The 16,786-nt window shown below is 41.7% G+C and overlaps 1 protein-coding gene across 7 annotated transcripts in view; it reads right to left on the bottom strand.

Annotated features, from left to right (window-relative positions):
• APBB2 (amyloid beta precursor protein binding family B member 2) overlaps positions 1 to 16,786 on the bottom strand; it is a 327,791-nt gene that overhangs the window by 223,876 nt on the left and 87,129 nt on the right. For all 7 annotated transcript variants that reach the window (XM_070397666.1, XM_070397692.1, XM_070397699.1 and 4 more), the window contains exon 3: positions 252 to 357. The gene's annotated coding sequence lies outside the window, so the exon portion shown is untranslated. The remainder of the gene's footprint in view (positions 1 to 251; positions 358 to 16,786) is intronic.

The raw sequence follows: 16,786 nt of genomic DNA, 5'->3' as shown, positions 1-16,786 counted from the left end.
TATTACAACCTCGAGGACTCAGTTTTTGAAACCCAAAAGAAATGGCACAATGCAGAGAATCATTCAAATCTCTTTAGAAGGTTTTTTTGAAAAGGTCTCCCGAGTCCCTTTCCATGTTTCAAATACATAAGAATACATAAAACTTACAAAGCCAGGACAGAAGGAAAGCAGAAAGGCCACAGACCCACTGTTAACTTTCTGAGAGAAGTATATCGGATTTTTTTTTAAAAGCTAGTTAGAAAATTACTTACTTTTCCCAGATCTTTGGTACAAAGCTCAAAAGGCAAGTTCCTTTCTCCCACAAAGTCTTGTTAATTAATAGCAATCCCTCAGTGAAGTCAGGCAGCCCAGATGTATCTAAAAATTGTGTAGAGACAAAAACAGTTAAAATTCAAAGTCAGATTAGAAATTAAAAATCAAAACATCCCATTGCTATTCACATCCTCTCTGCATAATTAAAGTGTAGATTTCACTGAATAGCTAAATGATGAGTTTTGTGAGCTACCTTTCTTCCAGAACAATACTAACAAGGCTTGCTAAATCTGGACCACATTTTGATCTGTTGTCTTATTAAAGTTACTAAAGCAGGAATCAGCGAGGCTTCTTGGCAACCATTCATGGTAAAAAGGTCCTTCTCAGGGAGTCATAAAGAGCAACTGAGGGTGGATCTGGACTTCTAATTATACCGAGACTTGGGAGGGAAGGTCTACCACAATCACACTTGTGCCTGCACCACCTTCCAAAGGCGAGCTCATCTCACAAACACAGAGGCAGTTTGAACAGACGGGAACAATAACAAAGAAAATCACCAGCAACTTAATGCCCTTCAGATATATTCCCTTAGGCACCCTTCCCTGCAGCAGGTGGGAATAAGAAGAGTCCTGCTAATTTTTTTCTAATAAAACAAAAAATCCAACAATCTGCATGATCATAACCTGATTTAAAACGTAAGTTACTTCCCCAACAATGCTGTGAATGAATACATACATAATAGCTCATTCACAAGATTACAAAATTTGAGACGGTGAAACAGATGCCACAGGTAAACCATAACCTCAAGTCTGTGCTCTCCCATTCGGGGCCTTATGTTAGATGTAATTCTAAGAAGCGTGATGAACTCCTCTGTGAGCCAGAAGAGGTTGAAAAATAGGTCAATTAGAAGAAGACAGGAAGAACTGCTACAGTAGCAGTCGTAACTGAAAAGCAGGCAGAATCCCAGGAACACCAATAGACATCTTTTATTATTATTGTCATTGTTACTGCCAACACTCACACAGTGTTGACTCTCATGCCAGATTCTTGTTTTGCACATATTAACTCTACACAGGATAGACACAAGCAGAATATCTCCTCCACTTCACCGTATTACCACACAGTATACTCAATCCTGCTAAACCTTGTGTTTGTTCCAAGGCTGATACAGTAGGAAACAATTTGAGCGTAACTCGAATTTCACATTCGTTTATGCATCATTTCATTGCAAGCAACGCTGGGTAATAGCAGAAGACTGCATCCAGGTAGAACCCAGATGTGTAAGTTTAGATAGAATGCAAAAGTCCAGGCCTCACACATGCACTAGTGGTCTGTTCCCACAGACGTGCTATGAGCCACACCCATCCACATCGGGTGCCCCAACCTTCCTTCAGATTTCAGGAATACCTCACAGGCTGCAAGCCTTCCAAACCCTCAGACAAGAAGAGGTCAGGACTTTGTCAAGGTAAAGTGCCATATTTATTTATTCCTTAACCAATTAATATGTGTAAAATTGTGCTACAATTTGTGATCAGTTCCTATCTTTTTTTTTTTAATGTATCACTAGTAAACACTGATAAAGGTTTTTGAGTGCTATGTCCCTGACCCCATTTATCCCGTAAGTGTTGTGTTGTGGGTTGGGTTCTACTGCATGATTTTGCATAGCATTGTGGTTTTTAGAAATGCGTGCATCACATTTTAGCAGAACCAATTGTACGATAACTAGTGTTTATAACAGGGGTGGGGAATGTCCACCCCACGGGCTGTATAAGGCCCTTGAAATCATTTGGTCTGGCCTGCCAAGGCATTAGAGGTGAGTTAATTAAATGTTTGACCAAATACAGCAGGCTGATTTTTTAAAAATATTTTTTATTGATTTCAGAGAGGAAGGGAGAGGGAGAGAGATAGAAACATCAATGATGAGAGAGAATCATTGATCAGCTGCCTCCTGCATCCCCCACACTGGGGATCAAGCCCACAACCTGGGCATGTGCCCTGACTGGGAATTGAATCTTGACCTCCTTGGTTTATAGGTCGTTGCTCAACCACCTGCCAGTCGGTCCAGCAGGCTGATTTTTAAGTTGATAATTTTGTATGGCCCGAGAATGATGTTATAAATATCCAAATGGCCTTTGGCAGGAAAAAGTTCCCCACCCCTGGTGTATAAGATTGCTTATGATTTAAACCAGAAGGAGTTGCATTGTGATTTTTCAAATCTTTGCATTATGTTAAAGACAGCATATATAATACAATGTTAGAAAGATTCTCCTTCACAATGTTTACAATTACCAAGTATGGACTCTTAAGGGTCAGTTTCAGTTATGTGAACAAATTTATTTCTGAGAAGTCCCCTAATGGTGTTAGATAAATAAGGTGTTACTGCACCATTCTTTTCAGACCAAGATGATGGTGTTATAAAGATAGATTCTTGCATATAACAGGGCTTAACCGTAATTGCTGGAAAGGACAAACTTTAAATTAGTTTATTAAAAAAAGACTCTGAATTTATCCTTTAAAAAAAGTGTAAATTATACATAAAGATATATACTAAGAAGTTTTCTATTATAAGTAATACCATTTCAAGCAATTTGAAAACTTTAAGTATCCAACAATGGATAAACAGATTTTTTAAATCTGTAAGGCATTTAAGTGGGAAAATGTTTTTAAGTAGTGTTCGTGGGAATGCAGACTATAAGGCAAAATGTTCACTATGATACCAATTTTGTTTCAAAGTATTTACATCTAGAAAAAAAACTAGAAGTAAAAAATAAGTCAACATGTGAATAGCTGCTTACTAGAGATAATAGAATTAGAGTAGAATAATTTTGCTTTCTTTGCATCTCCCTGTGGTACCCAAATTTTCCACAATAATCCTATCTACTTTTCCAATTATAAAATAACAATGTACTATATAAAAATAAGACTGAGCCATTTGGTGAAAAATCTCTTTTTATCCCCACTTTAATTTCATACACAAATCCAGACAACAGAAGGAAGGCCAGCCCAAGACCCAGGACACCAGAAGCTTTCTCCACAAGTATTAAGAGATCTAGTCTTACGACTGTACCCTTAAAAGTATTTTCTAACTCACAGTTCAAGGGCAACCCAGCCCCAACAGGGATGTTCAAAGTATATAAATCCATTACAGAGTCCAAAATATAATTTGCTTTTATTGGCTAAAACAGTCATGGACTTGGTAAAATCCAGATGAAAGATCTTTAAATTATATCATTTATACAAACTGTCTTAATGTCTGAAGCAAATTCTATATTGAATGAAGAAATTGTGTTCTGGATAAAGCTCCTTTCAAACAAGAGCAAGATGAAAGAAATACAAGGAGTGATGGATTTGGGCACAGGGATGAACGTTCACTTGGGCAGTTTTGTTTTTTTAAAAATATACTTTATTGTTTTTTTACAGAGAGGAAGGGAGAGAGACAGAGAGTTAGAAACATCGATGAGAGAGAAACATCGATCAGCTGCCTCCTGCACACTCCCCACTGGGGATGTGCCTGCAACCAGGTACATGCCCTTGACTGGAATTGAACCCAGGACCCTTGAGTTCACAGGCCGGCGCTCTATCCACTGAGCCAAACCAGTCAGGACTCACTTGGGCAGTTTTAAATAGAAAGTGAGAACAGAGAGATTGATCTTTACAATCTCCAAAAGAACTCAGTTATATTAAAAATGTTCCCAGCCACGCCCTAACTGGTTTGGCTCAGTGGATAGAGGGTCAGCCTGCGAACTCAAGGGTCCCAGGTTCGATTCCAGTCAAGGGCATGTACCTTGGTTGCGGGCACATCCCCAGTGGGGAGTGTGCAGGAGGCAGCTGATCGATGTTTCTTTCTCATTGATGTTTATCTCTATCCCTCTCCCTTCCTCTCTGTAAAAAATCAATAAAATATATATTTTTTTAAAATGTTCCCAACCACGATGGAATTTGACTTTGAAAATAATCCATTGCCAAAAGTGGTGACTCTTGAGTCATGAGTGCATTTAGTTAATCCCATAGGCTGAAATCACATAAGAACTGAATGGTGATAGTACTCAAGAGTCAAATTGGCCCCCACCCACCTGAGTTCACTCACCTGCACTTGTTAGCAGCACATTTAAATGATGTGTCCCTTTCCATTTTCAGTTTAACCTTCTCGCCTATCATACAGCCAGAAACTATTTTGTATAGAGCAGCTGCTTTACTATGACTCTCCATTCTCAAAAAATGTACTGAAGATTAAAAATCAGTGTGTGTGTGTGTGTGTGTGTGTGTGTGTGGTTTTGTTTCATAAAACTACAAAGCATCTGAAAGATTAGATGTATATACACCTGAATAATAACCATATTCCTGCTGCACAAAGCATAGATGTAGTAGTCGTTACTTCTTTGTTTTCTTTCAAAAAATGCTGACTTCCATAAAAAACACACACACACAAAAACAAAGCCCTTCTGTTTCAAATCTGCTTTTGTATTTTTAAGCATTTTCATAGGTTCCCTAGCAAATGGAAACAAAAGCTACTGGCATCGTGTTTTGTTTTGTTTGAAAGAACAGAATAGGCAAATGAACATTTTAATTATGCTATTACTTATAAAAATAGATCACAGAGGAGATATTGAGTTCCAGAAAAATCAGTCAGTTCAAGTTCAAGATCCCCCTCGGAGACTATCATTTTATCAAATGCATGCTGATTACCTTGGAAAATAACTTGGGAATTCTTGGTTTCTGTGTCTCACAAGTTGCTGCACATAGGCACTTTTAATAATTTGCAACCAAATATTATAATTAGCAAGTAAACTCAGATATTATACTCAACTATGAGTACTCAAAAGAAAATCTATGAATTTTGATTTTTAAAGGAAGACATGCTGAAATATACACCCATCTCTACATGCTTCACACTGACTGAAAATGTAGAGCACTGAGGAACTCTCAGTATGAAACCTATATTTCTTAAATTGCTGCAAGAATTAGCATATGCATAGCTCAGGGGAATACAGTCTCGTAGCATTACCGGATATTAAAAAAAGGTCAACCAATGTTTTCAGAGTCTACCTGGAAAACAAGCAGAAATTGTTTTCTCGGGCTCTCTAGTCTCTCCCTGGGCAGAATTCCAATATAATGTAAATTGGTCTTTGGCACCATCGCAGGTCATTTTTTGCATCACTGTGCCACTTCCGGTCCAAAGCCCAAAGACCTTCACTTTCAATGACCTCCTCCTCTCACTGGTTCTTTCCTTCTAATTTCTAAACTCCCAATACTTCCATGGAATATTTTAGCAGAAGTTCAAGGGTGGGGGAGTTTAAACAAATGATGAGTGACATTTAACTTTCTCTGGATTAAATGCATTTTTAAGGAAAATTACCCAGATTTTGGTTTCTAAATATTTTAGCTCTTTGGAGAAATAGTTGGGTACAGGCCTGAGCTAAGAAAAGTACAAGATAAGCCTAGAACATCTTTTTATGCCAGAAAGCAAGACATGCTCAACTATTAATGCAGACATGACAAAAAGACATAGGAGCTGGTCATCATTTTGAACAACAAAATGATATGGATGAATTAGAACACACTGAATAAAAAAGAACCATTTACCCATAGATATTCATGAAAAAGAGGATAGTGGGAAGCTCATCTTTATTTTAAAAATGCGAGCTAATAAACACCAAAGAATAGCAGAAATAGAAAATCCTACTTTACAACCAGCGAGGCAATTATTGATTCACTCAAGGATCATTAATGGACGCTAAAGCCACAAGGGGAAAGGTTGCTGTGGGACAGGACACCCAGTCTCGGAGTATCACCCCGCAGAACACTTACCACTTACCTAAGAGAAAAGGTACCTTGAGCTCAGTTATAGGACAACTGAACGTATGTGTCTCCATAGGAGCTATGTGGTATGTCTGTCAAAATGCTTAATCTGTATGTAACCAAAGTAACAAACAAATCCAGATTGTGGTACTTTCTACAAGACAACTGTCTTGGAATCTTCCAAGATATCAGTGCTGGGAATGACGAAAACAAAAACAAAACAAAAACAGGGTGACTGTTTTAGATGAAAGGAAACAAAAAAGACAAAATGCAACGAACGACTGATGAGTCTTGGATGAGGAGAGGGGTTAGAAAAGACATTAATGGAATAATTTAGGAAGTTTAAGTAGGTATTCAAATATTATCTATATGTGAGATAATATTTCTAGGTGATAATAGTATTACCAGTTAGGTGGAAGAATATTCTTGTGCTAAAGGTCATATCTCTACAACTAATTCAAATGGTTCAGCAAAAAAATTGAGTGTGTGTGGAGAGAGAGAGAGAGAGAGAGAGAGAGAAACAGAGAGAGAGATAGAGAGAGAGAGAGAGAGAGAGAGAGAACAGAGAGAGAGATAGAGAGAGAGAGAGAGAGAGAGAGAGAGAGAGAGAGAAACAGAGAGATACAGAGATAAAGCAAACTTGGTAAAATGCTAGCATCTTCTATGGCAGGGTAGTCCTAACATAAAAACGAGTAACCATGGTTACTTCAGGCTGTATCTATTCTGTATAAAGAGAGATCATAAAAGAGCTTATGGTTGAAAGGAAACTGACACAAATAGGAATACAGTCCACTGGTGTTAGAGCATTCAGTCCATTTTTCAAAAAACTTTTTCCATTTCAGAATTCAAAAATCTTTTTCCGATTCATTTCTGTTCTGCAGCAATTAATGGATGTTAACTGGGAGAGGGAGATTGAAAAAGAAAAAGAAACCCAAGGGAAAGGAAAACAAGGGTCAAGATTAGCAACAGAAAAGTTCAGTTCTCCTGCACCCATTTTGAAGAAGAGTTAGGTCTCCAGGTTTTAAAAGCTCTGCCTTGGTTCCCATCTGATGAGAAACCTGGTGTGGTGTGGGCATCTCCAACGAGGCAGAAAGAGCCCCTCAGCAAGACGTACACTGACTTCATCCCGTGCCCACCTCTGGTCAAGCGTAGAACAGGGCCAGGCACCTGAATTACAAGCCTTGTGAGCAAACACCCATCCCAGACCCACAGCTTTCAGCAGCTGCCCCAACTCAATGTGTCTGACATGGAACTTCCTCCCCCCAACCCCCACCACAAACTTGATGGCTCGTTTCTGTTACCTCTTTCCTTCGTCTATCCAGTCTCAAAACTGCAGCTTTATCTTTTACTTCAGTTCCCAATGGTCCATTTTTCACACCCTTCTTCCTCATCCACATCCTCAAAGCCATGTTGGCCACAAGGTCCCTCAGAGTCCAGGCAGAAATGACCTCTCTTTTCTTTGTTCTTTCTCAATATTTCTGCCTATAGCACTCACTCGGCACTTTTTAAAAATCTCTTCACCACATAGCATTGATTCTGCACCCAAGGCAAGCAAGCGATTGCTCTGTTACCTCATTTTAAATCACTGCAATTTTGTGAAGTAGTTTATGTTATTTTATTCCTACTTTACCCAAGAAATGGCTACTCAGACGGGTGAAATAAACTTGTTCAAGGTCACCAATTTGTGAAGCTAATATTCAGACCCTGCTTTTCAGGTTCTACCCCAATACCAAAGTGCTTCGTATTGTAATTTATAGTTTTAAACACGGTCTCCTGTCCTAAAATCCAGCAAACCATCCTTGAAGGAAGGGATCCAGCTTATCCAACTTTGTGCTCTCTCCAGAGCCAAGCATGCTTGTAACTCATGTTCACTGATTCATATTTCAAGACTCAACCCAGAGCCCTGGCCAGTGTGGCTCAGTGGTTGGGCATTATCCTGTGCACCAAAAGGTTGCCAGTTCGATTCTCGGCCAGGGCACATGCCTGGTTTGCAGGCTCCGTCCCCAGTGGGGGGCATATAGGAGGCAGCCAATAGATGTTATGCTTCTCACATCGATGTTTCTCTCTCCCTTTCTCTCTCTCTAAAACTCAATTTAAAAATTTTTTAAGGAAGACTCAGCCCAGAGACCATTTGTCTTTCTGACTTCCAGCCCCCATCCCTACAGAACGAACCACTCTGTCCTCTTGGCCTCTGTATGCTTCTACTGCAGTATATGCAAACCTTTTTTCCCACTGAATTTACTGGATGACATTGGTCACTAAAATCATAGAGGTTTCAGGTGTGCAAGCTTGAACTATAGGGTGCACGACAGCCACATGTATGCCTGGAACAGAGTAGGCCCTTAATGAATGCTCAATGAATGAAATGTTTATGCATGAGACAGTTGGGTTTCTCAACTGGGTTGCTATGCCTTGCTAACAAAAATTTATGATCTCATTTTTTATCTTTACCATATATGGAGGGAATTATTTTAGACTAGAGGAGCAGAGGGGAAATGGAAAAGAACAGCGAGTACAGGTCTTGGCCCTTTGGGGCATGTCCACTTCACCTGCTGCCCGGGGTATACTGTGTTCTAGAGCTTACAACTTGCATGTGTAATAGCATTCAATACAAATTACGATTCAGTAAGTCTGAGACAGAGCCCAAGGTTTCACATTTCTAACAAGCTTCCAAGAGATGGTAATGTAGGTGATCTACAGACAGGCTTATTAGTAGCAAAAAGTTCTAGACAGTTGTAGTGAAATGATGCCCATTTAAAGAGATATAGCCCAGCCGGCATGGCTCAGTGATTGAGTGTTGACCTATGAACCAGGAGGTCACAGTTTGATTCCCAGTCAGGGCACATGCCTCCTCAATGGGAGGTGTGCAGGAGGTAACTGATCAGTGATTCTCATTGATGTTTCTATCTCTCTTCCCCTCTCCCTTCTTCTCTGAAATATTTTTTTTTTAAAAGAGAGAGAGAGAATGTGAACTAAAATGACAAGATATAAATTCACTGACTGTTAATGTTAGTTGTCTCTGGGTTTCTGCTTTCTGCTTTTCTGTAACTCCCTAGTATTCTATAATGACTCTTGCTGATGGAAATAAAAATTTTAAATGCTAAATATACATGCATAAAAACCTGTAGAGTTGGACCTTTTCACTCTGCATGCCTACATCTTTATTTAAGCAACAAATATATTTAAAAGGATTAGACTTTGGAGATAGCAGGTTGGTGAATTTAGCAATTCCCTACATACTCATTTTAACATGCAGATTAACATAAAACAGCAATTACACTTAACAAGCAGCCACTACCATAAGCATTGTTTTTCTCAGGTTCCTTTCCCTTAATAGAAAGAGAAAGAATCCATTCATTTGGAATACAATAAAAGGCAAACCAAATTAAGGACAGAAGACAAAACAAGCAGGCGCTACCCTGAACCTCTTCCAAGTGGGTCAATAGAACCTCATGCAAGTTAAAAGCGAAGTGAAATGCATGCGTTCCCCCGGCAGAGACAGGGTGGGCTGGGGTCCACAACAAGATTGAATGGAATAAATCAAAGCAGCACTCGCTGAGCACCTACAAGAGAGGTAGAAGGAAATGACCCTCAGAAGAGCCCCAATTCCAAAGCATAACAAGCAGAGGTCATTAGGAAAAGGCAAAGAAGGGTGCGCATCGGCAAGAAAACATTCCCCAGGTACCCAGCTCCCCTCCGGTGGCGTTCCATAGGATGCCAGGGCTATTCTGCAATTTGTAGAAGCTGCAGACGTGGCAGGTGGGCATTTCACACCCGCTCCAATACCTGCATCAATTCTAGACACTTGCCCAGCCACACCTGTCTGTGCCTCAAGGAGGCCAAAAACAAAGAAGGAGCCCAACCGCCCTGCCCCTTGGCATTGTCGGGGCCTTCTGGTCGGAGTGGAACTAACCAGGCCCTGCATCCTCTGCTTTCCAACTCACTCTCTTCCAATTCCCAGGTAAGAGTTTCTCATCACAGGCTCCGGGTATTCATACGACAACTGCACCTACAAGTCCTAATGATTTGGGGGCTTAAAGAAATATTAAGAAACTCACTGTGAAACTACCTGCAAGAATTAGAACTCAGTGTCTGAAAAGCTCCTATATACAACGGAACTGAAAACCACTTCTGTGTGTCTACCTAGTAGCTTTAAGGAAGTGCTTTCATAGCTTTGAGGTTTAGACACATGGACATTTGGCTCAACTGGAAACAAAGTGTTATCGTATCTCTGCTATCTCTGTTGAATTCTGAGAGTCGAGGGCCAGACACTCCAGACAGGTAAGCATATGCTGATTATTAAAGTGTGATCACATGAGATTTCAAAACTAGTACCAAAGTCATCGTCTTCCCTGGGGGAAATCTGAATTTACTTAGACTTCCTTACATGTATTTTATTGAAAGTCAGAGTTGTTTTTATTTTTAATTACAGCGATGGTAGGTGGGGCAGGATAGAGGGAAGACCACCATAATCTTCTCAGTGCCCCAAAGCTTAAATGGCTTAATACCTTAGCTGGAATTTTAAATTTAAAGAGATTTAAGAAACATGACACACAAAAAAGTAATACATGGTCTTTTGCTTGGGTTCTGGCTTTTAAAAAATGTTAATGCTAAAGACTTGGGGGATAAATTTGGGAAATTTGACTATGGATGGTTAGTAAATGATATTTGGGAACTATTGCTAACTTTGTTAGATGTCATAATGGTGTTTACTTAAGGCAGCTTCCGTATTTCTCGGAGATGCCTGCTACAATACTTGGTGTGCCGTGCCTGCCCGGCCATGGGTGAACCTGAGCTCAGGCCCCTGTTCCCCATACTCAGCCCCCACATTGGGCGCCATATATGCCGCGCCAGCACAGCCAGGTTTGGTGAGCCTGATAGGGGGCGGTGAAGGATTAATAAAAGACAGACCAGAGAAGAAAGCTGGGTCTGGGTGGGACACTGTCCTCTCTGATGGAGAGCTAGCAACAGCGCCTCGGCCTGTAAGCCAAGTCTTTACTGTATAGCCAGATTCCACGAGGCAAAGTAAGGGCGTGGTCAAGAAGTTTACAATGTCCTCGAGGGTTTCAAATCTACTCAATTACATGCACCTGAACTCTATCAAGCCCACATCACTCAGCCATTTGGAACCACAAGTTGGGACCATAGGCTCAACCTTACAACTACAGTGGGGCCTTGACTTACGAGTTTAATTCGTTCCGAGACAGAGTTCGTTAAGGAGCTCGTTAACTCAAATTACTCTACCAACTCAATGCAAAAAATCGGCGAAGAGACAGCTGGTATCTCAAAAAACTCATTAGTCAGGACACTCGTAAGTCAAGGCCCCACTGTATATCCTTTGGCTATAATTGTGCTGGGACTTGCATGTGGCTTTGCCACGAGATGACTGTGCCCTCTCATTAGTTCCAGACTTGAACCTGTCCAGATGCTGAGGCAGCTCTCCACAACTTAGGGGTAAAATATCATGCCATCTATTTATTTCCGCAAAAACATAATATGTATAAATTTACACAGATGAAGTACGTAGAAAAGAATGTTAATAATTGTTAAAAGTAGATGGGGATTCTATGGGTGTTCATCATTCTATTCTTTCTACTTTTTTCTACATTTGTAATCTTTCAGAATTAAAAGTTTAATTTTATAACAATAAAACATTTACGACCTTATAGTTTTATCTCCCTTATCCTATTGTCTTGCCACATTAGACTACAGTCCAGCTATCATAGATGATTATCTTTCCTCCCAAAGACATTCTGTCACACCTTCCCACCTCTGACCCTCTGTGTGTTATATTCTCTCAACCTGATATATTTCCTCTCCGGTCAAAGTCATTTTGGTGAGAGTCAACTGATTCTCTTAGGTCCATTTCAAATGCTGCCTTTTCTAGGAAAACTTCCCTAACCCCCCAACTTTATGCCTTGCCGTTTTCTGACTCCCCATAACACTGGGTACCTCTCAGCATACTGATCACTTTCCGTCTTGCATGGCAAAAACTGAAGCTGACATTTACACACAGCTTCCCCTGTGTGAGGCCCTGGTCTGCCTACTCCCACATGTGTTCTTTCATTTACTTATTTTATTCCTACCCCACTGGGATAGGAACTATTATCACTCACTTTTCACAGGTGAGGAAACGGGCTTTCAAAGGCTGGGCAACTTACCCAGGTCACCAGGTGAGTAAATGGCAGACCCAGGCTTCATTCCATTGGAGCCCCGTCGGCTCCCAAAGGCTTAAGCACTAAAGTGCATGTCATTTGCTCGATGCCCTGACCCTTCCCTACTACACATAGCCACGGGAGGCAGGCAGAGCACCTCACTTACTCATTCCCTCAACCAGTCTTTGTTGAAAAGCCTCTATTGTCAGGAAACAGCAGCTCAACGTGATGGGATAAAGTGGTGAGTGGAATAGGGCAGTTTTTGACCCAGATAAAAAAATAAGAAAATTTGAACAAACTATGGACTTTAGTTAATAATAATGTATCAATGTCGGTTCATGAATTGTAGCAAATGATTATAGCAAATGTACCATATGAATGTAAGATGTTAAAATAGGAGAAATGAGATGGGAGGGTATATGAGAACTCTGTACTATCATCTCAATTTTTCTGAAACTCTAAAACTATTCTTTAAAATAATGTCTATTTTTATTTTTTAATATATTTTTATTGATTTCAGAGAGGAAGGGAGAGAGAGTTGGAAACATCAATGATGAGAATTATTGATCAGCTGCCTCCTGCATGCACCCAGTGGGGATCGAACCCACAACCGGGGCATGTGCCCTGACCAGGAATCCAACCGTGACCTCCTGGTTCATGGGTCGATGCTCAACCACTGGGCTATGCCGGCTGGGCAAGAACATTTATTTTTAAAAAAGAAAAAAGAATGTGACTATGAGGTTGGTTTTTCTGGATGGCTCATACACCGCCTCTCACACCAATTCCAAAGAGTGGTCCAGTCATTGTTAGCAAAAAGGGCATGACACTGAAACATCTGGATGGGGCCTATTTGGGGACTGAATTTGAGCTAGTATCTCCAACTGGCAGTGTGGCATGTATTCTTAAAACCTAATCTTATACTTTCATGTCCCTTCCCACATACAACGCTAACATGTTTCAGGCTCAGAGTCTCCAGATCAGTGATGGCGAACCTATGACACGCGTGTCAGAGGTGACATGCGAACTCATTTTTTTGGTTGATTTTTCTTTGTTAAATGGCATTTAAATATATAAAATAAATATCAAAAATATAAGTCTTTGTTTTACTATGGTTGCAAATATTTCTATATGTGACACGGCACCAGAGTTAAGTTAGGGTTTTTCAAAATGCTGACACGCTGAGCTCAAAAGGTTCACCATCACTGCTCCAGATTAATTCACTTTGATTTAATCAACATGCCCAAGAAGGAGTTTACCACATCTCCTACTTCTCTAAGTCAAGTCAAGGTCTTAAAGGAAGTCTCAGAAAGACTCTAGGAAATTCAATTTTGAAAAAACAGTGTTGGTATTTTTTCCTTAAAAATCCGAGTCCCAATTCTCAAGTTCTATAGCCACCTCAAATCCAGAACATTAGGCACCTGCACATTAACATAGGCAACCATCCATGCCTGATTCTCTCCCAAAGAGAACTTTCCGATCCCCGATCCAGGGACTTCTCTCCGCTCTAATACATGACTCTCCGCTGCCTCTGTGAGATCTGCTGGACTTCCCCATGTAAAAACTTCCTATGTGGAGCTAACCTAATAAATCACCATGAGTGACAGTAACTCCATTTTAGATCAAAATCCTAGAAAACCACAGACGAACAAATATGTAAATATTTAGCAGACACCACTTGATAATATTAGCCACAATAATAAGCAACAGCATTAAGAGTACTTCAGTGTTTACGGAGCATTTTGTCATTTAGTTTCATAAAAGGTGGTAAATGACACAGGTGGTAAAGATATCCCCATTTTATAGATACGAAAAAATTGAGGCTTATCATTGAAGTCAGAACTCATTCACATCCACCACTGCTGACTTGACTCCACACAGGATCCCTCCAGACTTGGCTCAGTGCTTTTGTTCTCTCCACCCAGAAAGACGGGAGCTCTCTCCCATTGTAATTTCCCAGTGTACTTCCCTCATCTCTGGAGTATCTATCTATCTATCTATCTATCTATCTCTATCTCTCTCTCTTTCTCCAGGTCATTTATCTGTTCATGCATCCAATCTCCTGAGCAGAATTATGGAAACCAACTCGGGACTGGGGCACGTCCCCACTCATTCTTTCAGGCCCTGCATGTTAACACAATGCCTCCCACAGGGGGTGCTCCCCAAACCCCATGGCCCATGCCCACATGAATGATCCTGTGCCACAAAGTTTACCCATCGGCAGAAGCTGGGAAACAAAAATATACCCTGTTCTGGTTCCAGAAAATGAATGGGAAATTCAAGGTGACTGTTTTTCCTTGACCTTGAAGCAAAATAAATTATGGTTCTGTTTTATAACATGGCTGATAACCATAAATAGGAAAGAGAAAATGTTCTGTTTTTTTCCTGAGTCCTCAGCTCGGCTTCCAATTTGGGGCCAAGAACATTTGGGGAACATGCCACAGGTCCTGGTTTGCATCCAGATTCCAGAAAACAGGGAGGAAAATGAGTTTGACCATCCATATCACTGGAGTTCCTGTGACAGGAGCCACCCTCTACAAAACACCTAAAATCAGTGTTTCTCTTTCGGTGGACTTACTGGCCACATTGACCATCTACACTAATAAAAGACAAACATGAAAACTGACTGTACCTTTGCTACGCCTTAAGCCAAGCCCACCAGCCAATCAGAGGGACTATATGCAAATTAACCCAACCAAGATGGCGGCCAGCAGCCATGGAGCTAGAGCAAGCAGGAGGCTTGGTTGCCCCAGTGATGGAGGAAGCCAAGCTTCCCATCTGCTGCGGCCGACTCTGAGCTCCACTCAAGGTAACAGAGTGTCAATTATAGAAGATAAATAAACCTGAGATACCTGCTTTCAGCCAGCCGTGGCCACGGAGCTGGAGCGAGCAGGAAGCTTTGGTTGCCCCTGGCGATGGAGGAAGCCAAGCTTCCTGCCCGCCCTGGCCGGCTCTGAGCTCTACTCAAGGCTACAAAGTTTTAATTATAGAAGGTAAATAAATTCCAGAATAAAAAAAAAAGAAGAAGAAGAAAAAAAGGAGAGGCTGGGAGCTTCCGTCGCCAGGGGGTTTGGCCAGCCTGAAAACGGCCTTCAGCCCCTCACCCAGACTGGCCAGGCACCTCAGTGGGGACCTCCCTCCCTAAAGGGGGTGTGGCCAACCAGAAAACAGCCATCAGCCCCTCACCCAGGCTGGCCAAACCTCCATGGGGTGAGGGTCCCCACTGGGGGCGGTGACCAGCCTGCAAACAGCCATCAGCCCCTCACCCAGGCTGGCCAGGCACCCCAGCGGGACACCCTTCAGGGCAAACCAGCAGGCCTCCACCTGTGCACCAGGCCTCTATCCTATATAATAAAAGGGTAATATGCAAATTGACCCTAACAGCAGAACGACTCGGAATGACCGGTCACTATGACACACACTGACCACCAGGGGGCAGACACTCAATGCAGGAGCTGTCCCCTGGTGGTCAGTGCACTCCCACAGGGGGAGCTCTGCTCAGCCACAAGCCAGGCTGATGGCTGCCAGCACAGCGGTGGTGGCAGGAGCCTCTCCTGCCTCCTCAGCAGCACTAAGGATGTCCGACTGCAGCTTAGGTCTGCTCCCTGCTGGTAAGTGGACATCCCCCGAGGGCTGCCGGACTGCTAGAGGGATGGCTGACTGCCAGCTTGGCAGCAGGTGGACATCCTCCGAGGGGTCCCAGACTGCAAGAGGGCATAGGCCGGGCTGAGGGACCCCCCCGAGTGCACAAATTTTTGTGCACCAGGCCTCTAGTTTTGTTATAAGAACCTTTGATTCTCAGAAGCTAAATCTGATGGAAAGTCAATTATTTTTTTTAGATTTTTATTGATTTCAGAGAGAAAGGAACAGAGAGAGAGAGAGAGAGAGAGAGAGAGAGAGAGAGAGAGAGGGAGAAATGTCAGTGATGAGAGAGAATTATCAATGATGAGAGGGAATCATCGATCAGCTGCCCCCTCCTGCACGCCCCCCACTGGGGATTGAGCCCGCATCCCAGGCATGTGCCCTTGACTGGAATCAAACCCGGATGCTTCAGTCCACAGGCTGACGCTCTGTCCATTGCGCCAAACCAGCCAGGGCGGAAAGTCAAATATTTTTAAAAGATCAAATCATTTAAAAAATAAATTCTTCTCCGCCCCCTGGTATGAAATATAAAGCTCCTGACTTCACACAGAGAGGCACTAATTCAGAGTTCACTGCTCCTGCCTGAAGGGAAACCAAAGGCCTCCACTGTGCCAGGACATCACAGAAGTTGCTGAAAGAAGCAGTTTACTGAACAGTACTTCTGTGTCTTCAAAGTTTTACCAGGACCAACGGTGGAAAACTAAAACCATTGGGATCAAAGAGGCTAACATTCAATGCTTGCTTTGTTTGTTTTCAACCAGAATAACCAAAACTGAATATAGTTCATCAAGGTTTTAAGTTCTGCTTCACTGTATTTTTCCTTCTGTGTCCAACTATAAAAGAGGCTTTTTAAAAATAATAAAATGTTTAAATCTATCATCAGTAACACACGTGCTTTGAACTTTTTTTTTTATCAGAAATGAGAGATGAGGTGTATAGAG

This window comes from Myotis yumanensis, unplaced genomic scaffold (assembly GCF_028538775.1).
Source record: "Myotis yumanensis isolate MYYU_CA2020_CCGP unplaced genomic scaffold, mMyoYum1.0.hap1 SCAF_1, whole genome shotgun sequence".
Classification (NCBI taxonomy): domain Eukaryota; kingdom Metazoa; phylum Chordata; class Mammalia; order Chiroptera; family Vespertilionidae; genus Myotis; species Myotis yumanensis.
This window is presented reverse-complemented; position numbering and strand designations above follow the sequence as displayed.